The sequence below is a fragment of the Dromiciops gliroides genome, chromosome 5, assembly GCF_019393635.1.
Source record: "Dromiciops gliroides isolate mDroGli1 chromosome 5, mDroGli1.pri, whole genome shotgun sequence".
Classification (NCBI taxonomy): Eukaryota; Metazoa; Chordata; class Mammalia; order Microbiotheria; family Microbiotheriidae; genus Dromiciops; species Dromiciops gliroides.
This window is the reverse complement of record NC_057865.1, coordinates 3,262,795-3,280,753: the sequence shown is the minus strand read 5'-3', so window position 1 is coordinate 3,280,753 and position 17,959 is coordinate 3,262,795.

Here is a 17,959-nt window from a genome sequence, read left to right as displayed (position 1 = left end):
TGGGTGTTCATCCTGATATGGGGGTTGGGATTATTAAAGTTTAAACTGGATTATTAGCTAAAGGATGGACACTCCTTGAGAAGTAAGGGAGATAAACCCATTAGGTATGAGTGCTTCCTGATAGGTGACAAGGGACCGAGATAACTCCAGAAGTCAGGACTACCACTCCATTTTAGCTTTCCCCACCACCAAAGGGAACTTTCCATAGTCAGGTGGTCACCCCATCTGTCCCCATGGGATCTATCCTCTCCTCCTGATTGAGGAGAATCAGGTCTCTGAGCCATTTTCTCCCCTTGAGAAAAGTCTTTGACTTCCCTCTTGGTCACTTTCTTTAGTGCCCAAATAAAAGAGTATTTTATTCTAATTGAGTTGCGTGTGAGAAGGTGTAATTCTTTAAAGAGGAATGCCTAAGGACCCCACACCATTTATTTCCCCCATGACAATCCATTTGCTTGTAAATCTCTGAGGAGAGGGAATCCACCTCCTCTCAAAGAAATCTGCCCATTTTCAGGGCAGAGCTAATTCTTAAGAAATAGTTTTTGTTGATTAGCCAATAAAAAGTACCAGCCCAGGCTTCATTTTGACTCTTGGTGGCTCTGAGTTTGCCTAAAGAGCAATTGTATCTCTTTTGGCTAGAAAGCCTGAGGATCCCCTCCCCTTTATATCTATCTATCTATCTATCTATCTATCTATCTATCTATCTATCTATCTATCTATCCTATCTATCCTATCTATCCTATCTATCTATTTATTTATTCCTTTATTTGTTTGTTTGTTTGTTTGTTTGTTTATTTATTTATTTATTGGTTAGGTAAAAGAAACCTTTCTTTTCCTCCTTTCTTACCTAGCCTTAATCACTGACTGGGCATTGACTCAGTTAAACTGAGACCTATGAAAGGCCTTAGCTTAAAAGACCAAAATTTCCCACTGTATCCTGGATCATTTCCAGTTGTCCTGATCTATATCTTGCCACTGGACCCAGATGGCTCTGGAGGAGGGAGTGAGTCTGCTGACTGTGCACAGCCCTCCATCACTTCACTCCAATTTTTTTTGCAAGTCATAACATTACCTTCCTGATATCATGGCCCTCTTCAAGAAGGAAGGACAAACAACAACAGTCTTTCCAGGTCTTGAAGACACCTAGCAAGGCTTCATTCATCTCTTCACCATTACATCCACACCTAGTTCCCTCAAATGAATATAATTTCTGTCATCATCTTGATCACTCTCCTCTAGCCTTTCCAGGGTATCAGTGTCCTTAAACAAGGACTCCCAGAAATGATCACAATTCACATAATGAGGTCAGAGGACAGCAGGCAAAGTATCTCATACATTTATTTTCGAATGTATGGAGAGACATAGATTAGAAGATGATACTTGGATATATTCAGAAAGAGTTGGATGGTCAAACTCAAGGTGGTTGTCAATGGAAATATGTCAGTGTGACCAGAGGTCTCCGTCTGAGGGCCTTAACAATTAGTGCTTGGTCTTTTTCTTTGAAATATCACTGCAAATGTCCCCAAAGAAGCCATTGATGGAATTTTTCTCATATCTTCTAATGAAACAAAGCTGGGAAGTGGTAGGAGAGTAGAAAGTTGAGTCATGCAATGTCAGAGTCAGTATCCAAACAAATTTTGAAAGGATATATCATTGGGTTACACTGAATAAAAGAAAATTCAAAAGGGTTACCCATAAAGTGATACATTTGGGCAAAGGACAAAATCAATTTCTGAAGCATAAGCTAGGAAAATGTGTCCAGACAGCAGATATTATGAAACTGATCTAGGTTTTTAGTGAACTGAATGTTCAACAAGAGTTGACTTTGTGATATAGCAGCCAAAACCAGGAATGAGATTTTGGCCTCATTAAGAAAGTCAACACTTCCAGAAGCATGGAGGTTAAAGTTACCCTGTTTTTTGCCCTCATCAGACCTTATAAATCAAGTTATTAAAATGATATACTTTTATAGGAGATGCATATATAAATTTACATATGTACATATGCCTGTTTATGTATACATATATGTATATATTTTAATATTTATTTATATCATGAGCATTAAGTTACAGGAGAAGAAATGTGGTAAAATGGAAAAGGGCAGTTGGTTTGAAGTCTGAAGTATGTATTCTAAATCTCTCCTCTGTTGCTTCCTATTCGTGTGACTTTGGTCACCTGACTTCTTTCTCTGTGGCTCAGTTTACTCATTTGTAAAAGGAGGCAGTTCTACTAGTTGACCTCTAAAAGCCCTTCTAGCCTATGCTCAAAGGGCAAGCAAACTACATACCCTTTTAGCCAGCAATACCACTACTACGTCTATATCCCAAAGAGATCATAAAAAAGGGAAAAGGATCCACATGTACAAAAATATTTATAAAAGTATTTTTTTGGGGTGTGTGTGTGTGTGTGTGTGTGTGTGTGCTGGCAAAGAATAAGAAATTTAGGGGATGCCCTTCATTTGCAGAATGGCTGAATAAGTTATGATATATGGTTGTAATGGAATTCTAATGTGCTCTAAGAAATGACAGGAAGATTCCACAAAAACCTGGAAAGACTTAAATGAACTGAGCAGAACCAGGAGAACATTGTTCACAGTAACTGAAACATTGCGTGATGATCAACTATGAATAACATAGTTCTTTTCAGCAATACAATGATCCAAGACAATTCCAAAAGAGTCAAGATTGAATGTGTTCTCCACTTCCAGAGAAAGAACTGATTGAGTGTGAATGCAGATCTAAACATGCTAATTTCACTTTATTTTTTTGTAGCTTTTTTTTTCTTTTGTTCTATTTCTTCTTTCACAGTATGACGAATAAGGAAATATGTTTTGCATGATTGCAAATATATAACTCTAGCAAATTGCTTAACATTTTAGGAAGGAGGAGGGGGAGGGAGAGAGGGAGAAAGTTTGAAACTCACAGTTTTATAAAAATATGAATGTTAAAAACTGTCTTAACATGTAATTGAAAAAAAAATACTGTTTAAAGGTGGGGGCAGTCCTTTCCAGGAACTAGGTGGTGCCACAGTGGATAGAACACGAGGCCTGGAGTCCTGAAGACTATGCTTCCTGAATTCAAATTTGGCCCCAGACACTAACTAGATTTGTGATCCTGGGAAAGTAATTTAAGCTAATTTGCCTCAGTTTCCTCATCTGTAAAATGATCTGGAGAAGGAAATGGTAAAACACTCCAATATCTTCACCAAGAAAACACCAAATGGCATCATGAAGAGTCAGCCACAAAAGTGAAATGACCAAAAAACAACAAAGGTCCCTCCAACTGTACAGCTATTAGTCCATAAAAGGGTTTTTTTATATTATTTTTTAAAAAAGGAAAAACAAGAATCACAGAGTACCAAAAGGAGTCAGAGAGTGGGAACAAGAATACAAAAAGACTGAAGCTCAGAAGAGTTTTCCTTCTCTCTTTAAGGGGAGTAAAATTACCACTGAGGAACTCTATTAGCAGATAAAATGATTTTGGAAATGAAGACAATGAGATGGAAAATAGCCTCGGATGTTCCCCCCCCCCACCTCCCCATTCTCACAATGTTAGGACAAATGAAAGCAACCATAAGACACTTGGGTAGATTTCCTATGGGGAACTAATTGGAGGGCAAAAACAGGAGTCTTATGAGGTGGGACAAGCATGGTCATCTAGTGATTTGGATTGTTGGAGATATTAAAAAGTAAAGAAAATTACTGGTTCATTGAAGTATTTGAGAATTGAAGAGCACTTTGTAGAACAAATAACTACTGATAAGCATGTTGATATACATAGACTTGCATGCGCGCGTGCCTGTGTGTGTGTGTGTGTGTGTGTGTGTGTGTGTGTGTGTGTGTGTGTGTGTGTGTGTAGCAGCTGACATTTACAAAATCCTAGAATACATTTTCTCATAAAGCCCTCAAAGAAACCTTAGGAAATCCCTTTGTATAAAGCCAATCCTTGAAGCAATAGCAAAATATGAAAACATCCATCAATTGGCAAATAATTTTATGTTGTATAAATGTAAATTATTGTCATCATTTTGAATTTGATAAGTCAAGCCTGTGGCATAATTTTTCAGGCAACAGTAATTGGATTCACTGAGCCATCTGTACTCTGGACCAGTCATTTTTTGTAATCAGCAAAATGAACAAGTACAATCATGGCTAGGGTCAAGCCTGCAGAGTTCAGGACATAGGGCAGCAAATGCTAATGTGCAGGGAAAGAGAGAGAATCCAAGTCCTCACCTTCTTTGGCACTCTGTTCTCACCAATTGACATATTTGTCTGCATGTACAAAATCTTCATTTTGTGTGATTTATAATTAAATATTCAAGAAATCTGAAAACTTTAACCACAATCATGGTTGCTTGGCCACAAGACTTAGTAAATTTAACAAGAAACTAACAGTTGTCCTTTGATATTTGAAATAAAGTTAATTTTTTGGCATGATTGGTTTGTTATCTCTCTGAAATAATTTCTCAAAGATTAATATGTAACTCATTAAAATAAACAATGCTACATCCAATTAGTAAGTCTAGGAGCATTATTTTCAGATATTATTTGGAGATTTAGCAAGAATGGCCAAGACCTTACAGTGAACTTTTATAACTACCTCTGATCAAATAGATATGAAATAAAAACTCTTGTCTGAGGAACTTTAAATAATTTTCAATTTCTAATTTGTATTCACCCTATATATCTAGCCTGTTGATAAATCTTGTCATGTACTCAACTTGAGAGCTATGAACATAGACTCTAGCAAACGTATAGGGGTATCTCCTTCCCCTGGGTTGGCCCTCTGTCCAGTTTTCCTGTTCTTTTCCTTACAATGATTGTTGTTACACTAATTGTTCTCTTGGTTCTACTCATTTTACTCTGCATCAATTTGCATAAACCTTAGGTGTTGTTTTTTTTTTCCTTCTGAAACCTCCTTCTCTTTTGTCATTTCTCATGGCTCAATAACATTCCATTATAGTCATATAATTTGACCTTCCCCTTAGGATGCCCCATTCCTTATTTTTCAGTTAATTGATACCACAAAGAGCTACTATCATTTTTTTAGTAGTGTCAGTCTCTCTCTCTCTCTCTCTCTCTCTCTCTCTCTCTCACACACACACACACACACACACTTTCTCACTCTCTTTCCTCCCTCCCTCACTGGATATAAAATTACTAGTCTTGTCATTGTTTCAGGTAAGGAGCTTAGTTTAATAACTTTGGGGAGAAAATTCATTCCAAATTATTCTTCAGAATGAATGCACCAATTAACAGTTCCAGTGAAGGGTATGGCCTCTTTTCTTACCAACTATCATATTCCTTTTTCTTTAATATTGTCAATATGATAGGTATGAGGTAGAAACTCGGCTGTTTTAATTTGAATTCCTTTAATTATTAAAGATTTGTGGCAATTTTCCATATGTTTGTTAGAAGTTTGGATTTTGTCCTTTGAGAACTGTTCAGTAATATTTTTGGCCATATTATGTCAGTCTACAAATATGTATTTATACTTATTAAACACATCATTTACACAGTAACCTAAAAGGAACCATAAAGAGAGGTACAAAGTTAAACAGATGTTTTTTAAGTATAAAAACTTTGAAAACTTAAGCTGCAAGGTAATTGGAAAGGCATCTCTCTCACACAGTGCCATGGGCAGGACCAATCTTACATGTCAACAAGAGTTATCAGCTAATGTGGTGGGAAGTTTATAGAAAGGGGGAAAGAAGGAAGTACAGGAGAAAGAGGAAGAAAAACAGATGAAGAGAGAGACTGAGGCAGGAGTCTGATGTAGGGAAAACTAAGTGGAGGAAGGAATTGTTCACTTAATACAAGATTATGGAACATGAGGAAAGAACAATACAATTTCAAACAAAACCCTGGTCACTTCTCTTAGACTGTGTCCACAGTCCCACTGAGGAAGAATCAGAGGATGGTCAGGGACAATGGACTATAAAATCTAGGTGAATACATTTCTGTTTGTCCACTTCCCAGAGTCAACATGTTCTAACAGTAGTAACGCCTCTACAAGGTGGCCAGTCTGGAGCAAGGACTAGGGCCCAGGAGCACTATGCTGTCTGAAGCCCATTAGAAGAGTATAGGAGGAAAGGCTGAGTGCTACTACAACATCATACTTTTCTGTTTCTTTGTTTTGATTTTTTTTACTATTTCATTTCCTGCACTCACATTAGAGCTTCAGAACCACACAGTGAAGCATAGAAACAATCATCTCTTCACTTGGGAAATAAAATTCAAGTTACTAAAAGGTTGGTGAAAGAGAAATTAGTTAATTTCTACTTAACAACACATATGACAATTAAGTGCTATCAGTGATAACATGGAGACATTCTACTGTTCCAAAATCTATTTTCCATGAGCCCAACAGCTACTCACTATCGCCCAACAGCAAAGTTTTTATTAAGGAAAATAAGGAAATCATCCCATCTTCTTATTTTCCCCCAAGAGCCATTTGGAAAAATCAATATGCTCCCCTGGTTGTATATAACCTTTAATGCCAGCCCTCATCTAAGCTTCGTTCTTATAAGCCAGAGGCAGAAGGTCTCAAACAGGCTTGAGACATCAGTAGAAGTATACACTATAAAAGCTTGTGATGAAGCTTCATCTACCACAAGTAAATACGCCTAAAACAACAACTCTGGTATAGCTTTGTTACACTCAAATGCATAGGGATTAATGTAATGGACAGTTAAGGTAGCCAATTTAAAGGATTTCATGACTTATAAGGGAGTTAGAATTGGGCATTTTTTGTTTTTCCTTTTTAAATAATATTTTATTTTTACCCAATTACACACAACCTCCACAATTTTTAACATTGATTTTTTAAAACATTGAGTTCCAAATTCTCTCTCTCCCCTCCCCCTTTTCTGCTGCTCCATTCTTGAGAGGGTAACTAGTTTGATACAGGTTACCATGTACAATCATACAAAACATATGTACAGTTTAGTAATGTTGTGAAAAAAGACAGAGATAAAACAGCAACAATAGGGAAAAAAGTGGAAAATAGTATGCTTCGCTCTGCATTTAGACTCTGTGAGATTTAAAATTGCCTATAAAAGCATTAAACTCCCCCTTTAACTTTTCCCTTATATATCTCCCAGACAGTAAGAAAAGAATCCTCTGAGTTTTAATCAGTGAGAGATTAGCCTTTATTGTTTAGACAACAATTAGGTGATACCAATTAGGGAAATAGGAAAGTAGAAATACAAATGAATAATCTTAGATCTAAGCTTAGTCTATATTCTTTTATAAAACTCACCGAATCCCAAAACTGACTGCCAGGCCGAGAACCAGAGCCGATCACCAGAAGTGAGCCATCACCACTAGTGTGAACGAGACAGAGAGAGAGAGAGAACTTCCGTTGTACTACTCAGTTTTAAGTTGGCATCCCGGAAGTATCACGTTCTTGGCCACCGTTTCCAAGGTAGCAGCAGGCGCACGGCTGTTTGTCATGGTCTCCTCCCCAAAAGGGTGGTCCTTCAAAAACCGCTTCAGTAGTATGCTGTTTTTTACCACAAGTCCATCAGTTCTTTCTCTGAAAATGGATAGCATTTTCCATCCTAAGTCCTCTTGAATTATCTTGGATCATTGTATTGCTGAAAATAGCTAAGTCATTCACAGTTTATCATAATACAATATCGCTATTACTGTATACAATGTTCTCCTTGTTCTGCTCACTTCATTTACATCAGTTCATCTGTCTTTTCAGATTTTTCTAAAATCATCGTACTTTCCATTGCTTGAAGCATAATAATATTACAATACAATTATATACCACAACTTTTTTAGCCATCCCATCTAGTTTCAATTTTTAGCCAATACAAAAAGATCTACTGTAAATTTTTTTGTACTAATAGATCCTTTACCCTCCTTATTAAATCTCTGTGGGATATAGACCTCGTAGTAGTCTTGTTGAGTCAAAGTTTTATAAGCTTTGTTTATAGTTTTATAAGCTTTGTGTATAGTTCAAAATTGCTCTCCAGAATAGTTAAATCAGTTCACAACTCCACCAACAATTCATTAGTGTCCCAGTTTTCCCACATCCCCTTCAGAATTTATCATTTTACTTTTCTGCCATATTAACCAATCTTATAGTTATGCAATAGTACCTCAGAGTTGTTTTAATTTTAATTTCCCCAATCAATAATGATTTAGAGCATTTTATGTGAGTATAGAAAGCCTTGACTTCTTCTTCTGAAAACTATCTGTTTATATACTTTTACCATTTATCAATTGGGGAATGACTTGTATTCTTATAAATTTGTTTCAGTTCTATTTATATTTGAGAAATGAAGCCTTTATGAGAGTTACTTGCTATAAAAAATTGTTTTGTTTTTTTTCAGTTTTCTGCTCTACTTCTAGTTTTAATTGCACTGGTTTTGTTTTTGCATATACTTATCAAAGTAATTTTCCTAAATTGCAGATCTGACAATATCATTATCCCTGCCCATACCATGAATTGACTCCAGTAGATCTCCATTAGTTCCTGATTGCCTCAAATATGAACTTTTATATTGGGCACTTAAAACTCTTCACAATCTGATACCTTGCTTCCAGTTTTTTCTTCCAGTCTTCTCTTGCTTTCTTATCTTCTATGCTCTTGAACATTCATACATATCAGCCCACTCACTTCTATATGTCTTTGCAGCCAGTTCAGTCCTTGAAATATTCTCCCTACTCCCTTATGCATCTTAGTTTTTCTTCTGGCTTCTCATAAGCCTCTCCCTAAATTCCATTTTCTGCAGTAGGCCTTCCCTAATATCCTCATCTGATAGAGCATTCCTCCCTATGGTTATGTTCCATTTACTCTGTAAATATCTTGAACGCACCTAATTGTTTATATGTTGCTTCCATCACTAGAACGAATGCTCCTTGAGGACAGGTTTTTTGAATCACGACTTAGCATAGTATGTGACATGTTAAGTGACTAATAAATTCTTAATGATTGACGAATTGTTCAACAACATTATTAATCTTATTTTAAAATGATGTTAACATTAAATAAGACAAAAATAATACAAAACAACCACAAAAGCAGGAAGTCATATGCTTACCAAAGCCAATTGTCAGTGTCATGGAGTATATACAGAGAAGATTCCAGAGTAAAGAAGGATCCCATTTATCATTGGTAAAGGGCATATCACTGATTGTATAACTATGTGAATTCCCTATAATAACCAAAGAGTTGAGACCAACTATTCTACTAGTGCTACTGCCAGACTGGTTGTGAATCATGAAATCCTACAACCTCTCTGGAATTAAAGTCATGAGTCACTCAAATACTAAATAAAAGGGAGAATATTGGACATGGGTAGTCTGAGACACATTGAAAACTCTGACTTGTGCTGGAGAAATAACACAAACAATGTCTTCAGGGGGATGTATGATGGGAAATGAGGCTGGGCAGTCAAGTAACAAGAATTAGTTCTAACTTAGGGGCATCTCATGTGCTCTCTTTGAATCTATCCAATGTTAAGAAATCAGAAGCTAGGAGCAGCGAGGTGGCACAGTGGATAGAGCACCAGCCCTGAAGTCAGAAGTACCTGAGTTCAAATCCTGCCTCAGACATTCAACATTTACTAGCTGTGTGACCTTGGGCAAGTCACTTAAGCCCAATTGCCTCACTAAGAAAAAAAAATCAGAAGTTAGGTCTCTTATTCATTGGGTAAACTAACAGGGGAAGATTTATGAGAGAACATGGACAGTTTTCAAACAGGATGTGTGCCATAATCTATATGAGAGGGTGAGAACCTACAAGATAGAGGTCAAGCTAAGTACCCAATGAAATGCCCACAGAGATTTAGAACAACAAATTTACCTTATTTGCAATTCTTTGGAAATGATGCTGGAACTTCTAGGTCTACTTATTATTAACCAACTATGTGATTTTAAATAAGCCACCCCTCAATAAGACTCAGTTTCCTCATCTGTCAAAGGGAGCAAAGCCTGTATTATCTTTAAGACCCTTTCAGCTCTAAATCTTGAGTCCATAGCCAAGTTTATAGCAAGCTTATTTTCACATCAATGACGAAAAAAATATCCTGTTCCCCACTCTCCTTGACAGTCTGCTTCCCACAAAAAAATAAATTAAATTAAAAAATAAAATAAATTAATAAAAAAGGCCAACCAACTCTCTAAAGCTTCTGCAAGCTGCTTAGTGTCCAGTTTTCAGTCTGGGTAAGAATATATATTTTAGTATTATGTAAGTAATTCTTCAGAATGCATTAGAATTTTTTAATTAAAAATAGTTATTTCATGGGGCAAATCTATCTGGCCTGCTTTCTATAAGAATGATGAAGGATTAGGCACATTGGCAATGATGACTGTCTCGTTAATATTCCCTGCAACGCTACAAAGGTTTTTATCACAAAGCATTTCTCTTTCACTTATATCTTTTGGGGAATTCATGATTGTTGAAATAAACTTCACTGAAAATCTCCCTCCATGCAGAAAGCTCTGTTCACCTGAAATCAGCACATTGGTGCCTGGGGATGTCACTATCCAAATGCAAAAGCCTCTGGAAAATCAGTCCATTGTCATATATTGGAAACACTATGGCTTTTCCCTTTGCTTTCATTTGTGCTGAGGGAGAAGAAAGGAAAAGAGCCCTCTACATGCGCATCTTCTGGGGGTTGCTCTCAGTATCATTTTCCACTTGAGTAGTCATGATTCTGGATAGCTCCAATCTTATGCAGGAGCAGAAAGTAGTCATCATTAACATGAGTGATTTCAGAAGTGCTGGTGAATTCCTTCCCTCCCCTTATCCACCCTCAAATGATTCCTGTTGATGCCCCAAAATCCTTTAGAACAGGGGGATTATATTAGAAAGTGGAGAGATAATACTGTCTTAGGTCTACAGAGAGAAATTGAGGCAAAAATGATCAAATTACAAAATTAGCCTCAATTATCCATCAAGGATAGAACACTATTTTTAAATAGTATTAGCTAGAAGAAGCGTTCTGATATCTTTTACAATTTGTGATCTGCAGTAGGCAGCAGTGAAATCTTACACTGTTGCTATAGAAACAAATATTTTTTTTTCAAAATATTTGCTTCATGAAAAAGGTGGGAACCTAGATTTCTATGAAATGGGAAGAAACAAACCAAAAAGAAAAAGAAAAAAACTGATTAAGACTTGTCAGGTGGGAAGATTGATAATTATGCATGTGAATGGGGAGGGGTAGAGCTTATTCTTAAAAGTTTCATATATGTGTGGTTTCCCCGGGTGATTTTATCTACTAAATAGCTATTTCTTCTTTCTGTCTTCTCACTGGGTAGGACTAGATTAGACACAAAAACCAAAGGGGACAAAGTGAGGGACTCCTAGGAATGTTTAAGAAGTCAGCTAAGACTTTCCTTCTGATTAATTCTTATCAACTACGCCAAATGTGTAATAGCTATTATGATAAGATTCAAAAATCATTCTAGGCATATGATATGTTCTCAGGGTTAAAGGATTGTGCAAATTGAGGCCAAGAAAGAGAGAAACAGAGTCACATCTCCCATTTTTCCCACACCCAGGGCCATAAGGTCTTTGAGTTGAATGGGGAGTTTCTCTTTCTAAGTAGATGTCATTTGTAAGATTCTAGAATCATAGTAAGAGCTGGAAGACAACTTAGATGCCATCACCCTATGCCCCTTTCCTCATTTTAGAGATGATGAAACTAAGTTCTGATTAATTTAAGCAACTGCTGTGGTAAGTTCAAGGCATAGATATGGCTTCATTATAGTAATTTATACCTTTGTAGTAAGCATTGACCTCTCCTGTAAGATCTCTTTCAATATAAACATTCATGAGAAAATGGCCTTAAGAGTTCCTGATGCCTCAGGATAGCTTAGTTTTATTGAGTTTTCCTCTGGAATGAGGAGTACAGGTCACAGAAGAACTTTGGTTACCTCGAGCGCATGAAATTGCAAAAACATAGACAAAAAGACTAAAAATAAGAATGCCCCAAAACTGAGGAATGGCTAATGAAATGATGGTGCATGGATGTGATGGAATCTAATTTTGCCATAAGAAATAAACTGATGCAGAGTGAAATGTACTATATATAGGGGGCAGATAGGTGGTGCAGTGGATAAAGCACTGGCCCTGGATTCAGGAGTACCTGAGTCAAAATACAGCCTCAGACACTTGACACTTACTAGCTGTGTGACCTTAGGCAAGTCAATTAACCCTCATTGCTTCACCAAAAAAAAAAAAAAGAAAGAAAAGAAAAAGAAAGAAAGAAGGGAAGAGATCCCAGAGACATGGAAATCCTTGTATGAACTGATGCAGAGTGGAAGGAACAGACATGGAGGAACAATTTATATTAGAACATCAATAATCTAAAAAATGAACAATTTTGAAATTTTTTTGAATAACCTGATGAAGAATGAAATAAGAACCAAAAGTTTAGACTACAACAAGTTTGTCATAAGGCACACAACTTGAAAAGCCATAAGAACAATAATCAATATAATGATCATCCATGATTCCAGAGGCTAGAAAATAAAACAGGAAACAAAAACATGTGTGAGTATAGACATATGTGCATTGTAGGCATGTAGCAAAAAAAAAAAGGGGGGGGGATTTGTTTTCTGTGATTCTGCATATTTGTTCAAAGGAATTGTCTTCTTTTTTTAAAAAAATGAAAGCAGGGTTGGGGGAGAAGGAAATACATTTCTCTTTTTTAAAATATTTTTTATAAACTATTTTTTGGCAGGGCAATGAGGGTTAAGTGACTTGCCCAGGGTCACACAGCTAGTGTCAAGTGTTTGAGGCTGGATGTGAATTCAGGTCCTCATGAATCCAGGGCTGCTGCTTTATCCACTACACCATCTAGCTGTCCTTAGGAAATACATTTCTACTAATTTTTAAAATAAAACTTAAAAATTTCAAGATAAGGTCAAAATGGATATATGACCTAGATATAAAGAAAGATATTTCAAGAAAATTTGAAGAACATGGAACATATTATTATCAAACTTATCAGTAGATGAACAATTTGTGAACAAAGAAGAGATAAAGGGAAAAGTTTAATATGAAATGGATAGTTTTGATTACATTAGGTAAAAATAAAACAAACATAGTCAAGATCAGAAGGAAAGCAGAAAATTTGTAGATAGTTTCTCAGATAAAAGTCTCATATCTCAAATATATAAAGAGCTTTGTCAAACTTATAAGGATAAGAGTTGTTCCCCAAATGATAAATGGTCAAAGGATATAAACAGACTATTTTTCTTTTCTTTTCTTTCTTTCTTTTTTCTGTAGGGCAATGAGGGTTAAGTAACTTGCTCAGGGTCACACAGCTAGTAAGTGTCAAGTGTCTGAGGCTGGATTTGAACTCAGGTCCTCCTGAATCCAGGGCAGGTGCTTTATACACTGTGCCACCTACCTGTCCACTAAAACAGACCATTTTTCAATGAAGAAATCTAAACAATTTATACTTGTATGAAAAAATTCTCTCAATCCTTACTGATTAAAAAAATACAAATTAAAACAACCTTGATATATTATTTTACACTTATCAATTTGACTAAAATGATTGAAGTAAAAAGTGACAAATGTTGTAGGGGATCTGAAAAAAAAATGGGATGCATTACTTATTGTTGGTAGATTTGTGAACTGATCCAATCATTTTGGAGAGCAATCTGGAATTCTGCCCAAAGAGTTATTGAATTGTTTATACCCTTTGACCCAACAATACCAATCTTAAGTATGTTTCCAAAGATGATCTGGGAAAAAGAAAAATAACTTATATTTTTAAAAATAGTTATAGCAGCTCTTTTCATGGTAGCAAAAAATCTAGAAATTGCAGAGATAGCCATCAACTGGGGAATGGTTGAACAACCTGTAGTATATGATTGTGATTGAATACCACTGTAGTATAAGAAATTGTTTCAGAAAAATACATGATGGAAAGACTTGCACGAAATAATGAAGGATAAAATGAAGAGAACCAAGAGAACATTGTATACAGTAACAACAATATTGTTTTAAGAATGACTTTGAATGAATAAGTCTTTTTCAGTATTATGAATACCCAATTTAACTGTAAAGGTCAGATGAAGAAAGATGTTATCTGCATTCAGAGCAAGAACTGATAAATAGAAGTTTGTAAAGAATAATTATGTATTTATGTATGTGGATATGGCCTCATATATAATATATGCATATACTCATACATATATTTACACATAGGTGGAGGAAGGAAGAAAATGAAGTAAAGGGAAATGTACATGATAAATTTGCTATGTATTTAAAAGGAATAGCAAGTCATACATAGTGAATTTGCTGTTTCATGAGTAATTACCCTTTTGTATTATGTTATAGAAATGCTTGTCTTATTCCATTAGTTTAAAAAAATATTTTTTTTAAAAAAGAAAGGTTATGAGGTCCTATAGGTATAGGGTTTTGCATGTACCTTAAGATGAAGTCACTATATTGTTAGTTTTGCTTATAAGTTTTAGTTTATTAAAAGAGAACCCTCACAGGTAGAATTCTGGATATGTTTGTAATGTAGAAAGAGAATATGTAACACATTTACATATCTATTTGAGCTCTTGAAATATATTTATTATTTATAATTTATTTTATATAATTATATATATTATTAAATGACATAAAATATTTTTTGGAGGGAGAGAAAGAGAGAGAGAGAGAGAGAGAGAGAGAGAGAGAGGGGGGGGGAAAGAGAGAGAGAGGGAGGGAGGGAGGGAGGAATGGGAGCAGGTAGGCCAAGTAGAACCAAGCTTTACCAAATTTCTTAGGAAACCACTCTTTCTTTTTTTCCATCTATTATGATATCTAGAATAGCAACAACCTAGAGTTACCTAATTTTGGTTGGCCCCCATGGCTTGAGTAAACAGGCCTTTAGGACAAAGAACAGTCATCTTCTTCACTCCCCCAGCAGTCCTTCCTTTCTTACCTTCCCCAAAGTGCCTCTAAAGGATGTCCAGTTTGCCACATCTCTTCTCTGGTTTCCTTCCATGAAAATCATTATCACAGAGGGTCCAAGCTCTTCCCCACTACAGACCTATGCATCATACTCACTGCCCTGGGATATAGATTATTTGTGGCTGATTTTGAGTAATCACCTTTAGATTGACATTCATGTGAACTCCAGGAGGAAATGTCCCTCCTGATGGTGCCTATTACCTACTTTTCTTTTGTATTCCAAGGACCTCACTTCTCACCAGAACCTGTATTTCTCAAGATAAATTTCCTCAGAAATAACTCCAGAGACCAAAGATACGTGTGAATTTGGCGAAAAGAAAATAACAGTTGGAAAAATATCCTTAGAACACAGACGTGATATTAACTCGTTTCAAAATGAGGACAAACTTGGATACTCCAAACAAGGAAAACTTCTTAAGAACTTTTCTGGCAAGGGTTCACCACTCACCCTACTTTCCCCGCCATGCCATGTTACTGAACCCAAGGGAGAGAAGTTTTGTTCTCCTATGGGACACCCTGGCAGCTGAAAGTTTATATCAAGGCCAAAGTGGCCTGCTGGAAGTGTTCATTAGCACTCATTTGGGATTCGATACTTTATCTCATGGGATTTCTCTAGAAAAAGGTCTTCTCCTCTTTCTCTCAGAGCAAACCTGCTCATGTTGGTCACCATACTAATCTTCCTTAAGATTCATCAGAAGAACTAAGTGACATGGTGGGTACAACTTGCCTGTGACTGGGCTGCTTCACTGAAGCTCACCTGTCCCAACCAGGAGGGAGTGAATGAACCCTGATATAAAATTGCCAGGTTGACCTAACCTGAGCCAGAGAATTGCAGGGCAGTTATATGAAATAGTATTGGCCTTTAAGGATCTTACTCCCAAATCTCAAACACAGAAACAGAAAGTAGATTATATTCTCAGAGCCACAAAATCCAACTTATAAATAGAATAGATTTTACTTCTGAAGAAAAAAAGTCCCTTCATCCCCTGGGACCTCCTGCTTTCTGTGGAGCCATTTTCCTTTGGGGTCATCTTTTGAACCTATGCACTAAGAAGTGAGGAAAAGTGACAGACCTGGGAAAGACAGTAGAATATAGGAGCTACTTATTAGAGAGCACACTCTGAGCATGAAAAATTGAGGCAAATCCCTAATAAAAAGGTCTAATACATCTGATACTTTACAATTTTAATACCCTTTTGTCTCATATTTTCATTATTTTTGTCCCTGAAAAGGTGAATGAAGTTACCTTGATTTTTGACTAATGGGCTAAGTCTGAGAGTTTTCTAAAAGACCAAAAAAATCAACCCAGATTTCTGTGACCTTCCCAGAAATTGTGAAACTTCTGTCAGCAGCCATCCTAGGCTTCTAGTTCTCTGGTTCCCACCTGAGTATATTGTTTAATTATGGTGACAGTAATAATGAGGGTATTACCAACAATGTGAAGACCTTCTATTTGCAGGCTGCAGGTAGTTTTCAAAAATGTTTTGTAGAGGCTTTTTTCATGGCATGTCCATGGAAATTAGTTCCCTTGAATCATTTTCTCTCTAAGTCAAAGTGCTATTTTATGTTACTAAAATGGTGGGGGAAAGGGAGAAATATATATTTTCAGAATCTCTAACATAGTTTACCTCTTTTGTTTAAATTTCATGTGAATTTTATCATAAACATGAAAGCTGGGATAATGAGATCAAATGAGAGGATATATTTAAAGTATTTGTTGAACCTTAAAGCATTAAAAAAATCACCTACTATGAGGTACATACCCAGCATGTCTGATTTGTCAGATTATCTGAGGGAGTGGGTTTATGAATGGAGAGCCCCTGAATTTTCTGCAATGAGAAATGGAGCAAAGACAGTATATAAAACCTGGGAAGTACCTCTGCCTTTACCATCTCTAGGACAGGCATTGGGCAAGGAAGCTATGACTGCCGCTTGCTCTGTGGAAGAAAATGACAGTGTCTGTGCTTTGTGGGCCATGAGGTTGGCTGCATCCTCATTGCTCCTACTGTCCCTGTGTCCAATTTCCTGACAGTTGTACTAGGCAGAAGTAGCTGCTGCTACAGTGATAGCCATTGCCCATGAAGGAAACAGCTCAGACTAAGTTCTTCCAGTGAGATTCTGACCCTGAAGAAGGGATGAAAATGGAAGCATCACAAGAACAGGTCCAGAGGGTCAAGAATTCTAGCTAGTAAACATTCTCTTGGATCTATGAGTTGGAGGGAAATTAATATTTCTCTCATTGGTTTTCCTCTGCTTACCTGTGTTCAAGTTGGAAGAACAAATCCTTATACTTCCCTCCCCTTACACATGTATAGAACACTCAGGTACAGTTGTATCTGGAATTTCTCCCCATCTTCAAGGTAAGGAGGGCAAGAGGTAAGTGGTTTAGGAGTTGTTTGTTAGTCAGTCAACTAGAATTTATTAAATGTCTAATATGTGTCAAGCACTGTGCTAAGTTCTATGATGGCTAGAGGTAGATTGCTCCATGGAAGAGCATGTGACCTATTTTCTTTAATTTACCCCAGATTCACTAAAGCATTTGGTCACATTATTTTGAGTAACTGAATCATGTGGATAGAGGAGAGTTGGAATCAGAGAAAAGAAAGCATAGATAAGTAGGGAGACTACATGCTTATAAACTATTTATGGATAGCAGAGTAGAGAACATTTTGAAAAGAAAACAATGAAGATGTTTTTTTTCCCCCATCCTGGGGAATGCTTTGACATATCCTGCTTCTCTCAAAAAGAAAGTCTGATAAATACTGTTTATACTGAACAATCTGTCACTGGGAACCAGTGAATCAGATGACTGGACAAGTCCTTGAATGCACAGCAATGGAAAAAAAAACAAAAAACAACCAAATGATTTCAATCAATTATTTAATTGTTGATTGGATACATTCAGGTTTTATTTAACAAATGATAGGCTACACCTGTATAATTGCCTTCTTTGAGAGAAACATCAAAGTATACATAAACCCCAATGTTAAGGTTCATAGGTAGGATGGGTATTTTCTTATTAT